Genomic DNA, 789 nt, shown 5'->3' on the forward strand with positions numbered 1-789 from the left:
GAGACTGAAGATGAGAGATGTCGCAACAGGTGTAAATTAGAACTCATGTGGCGCACTCCATACAAGTTTTGAAACCCATCACAAAAATTACATAGATCACGGTTCACTTTCTGAAGATCAGCTACAGAAATACTTGAACTATTCAGTATTGTCAAAGAATTGACTAGCAAAGTTAGATTGTCATAATACTGCTGCTTCATGATACCACGGAAAACAACCAATGCTAAGTACAAAAGAAATGTTCTACAAAGAGACGCTTTCCAGAAAGCTAACTTTGTGACATCCTCTGGTAACCTTTGTACAAAATGTGGAAACTGTAATAATCTTAAACGAGAATTTACTTCAGCTATCTTACTAGTGAGTGAAAAGGGTAGCTTAGAATATTTAGAATTAAACAAAAGATTGAGAATTTGCTTGGTTAAACCTATGTACAGGCAGTGCATTCCGTCAATTGAAACAGAAGAAATGAAATCAGAATGAACCATGAATGATAACACAGAAGGGCCTACAACACCTCTACACTCAGCTTTGTCTGCAATACTTCTCTCTACACAGTTCCTATAGTTCTGATCATTCCGAAGATCAAGCTGTTCTTGATGGGGAAACACAAGTACATTTTCAGTTCTCTCAGATTTCTCTCCTTTTATAAAGCACTTGGGACAAGAAAAATAACCTGAGTGACCCTTCATGTTCATAAAAGCAGCTTTGGCTGGCACATCACAAGTGCCACACAGCACTATAACTTTAACTTGTATTTCTTCAGAATTGCACTGAACATTAAATCCCTCT

Source organism: Frankliniella occidentalis, unplaced genomic scaffold, assembly GCF_000697945.3.
Source record: "Frankliniella occidentalis isolate FOCC.00 unplaced genomic scaffold, Focc_3.1 Scaffold68, whole genome shotgun sequence".
NCBI lineage: Eukaryota > Metazoa > Arthropoda > Insecta > Thysanoptera > Thripidae > Frankliniella > Frankliniella occidentalis.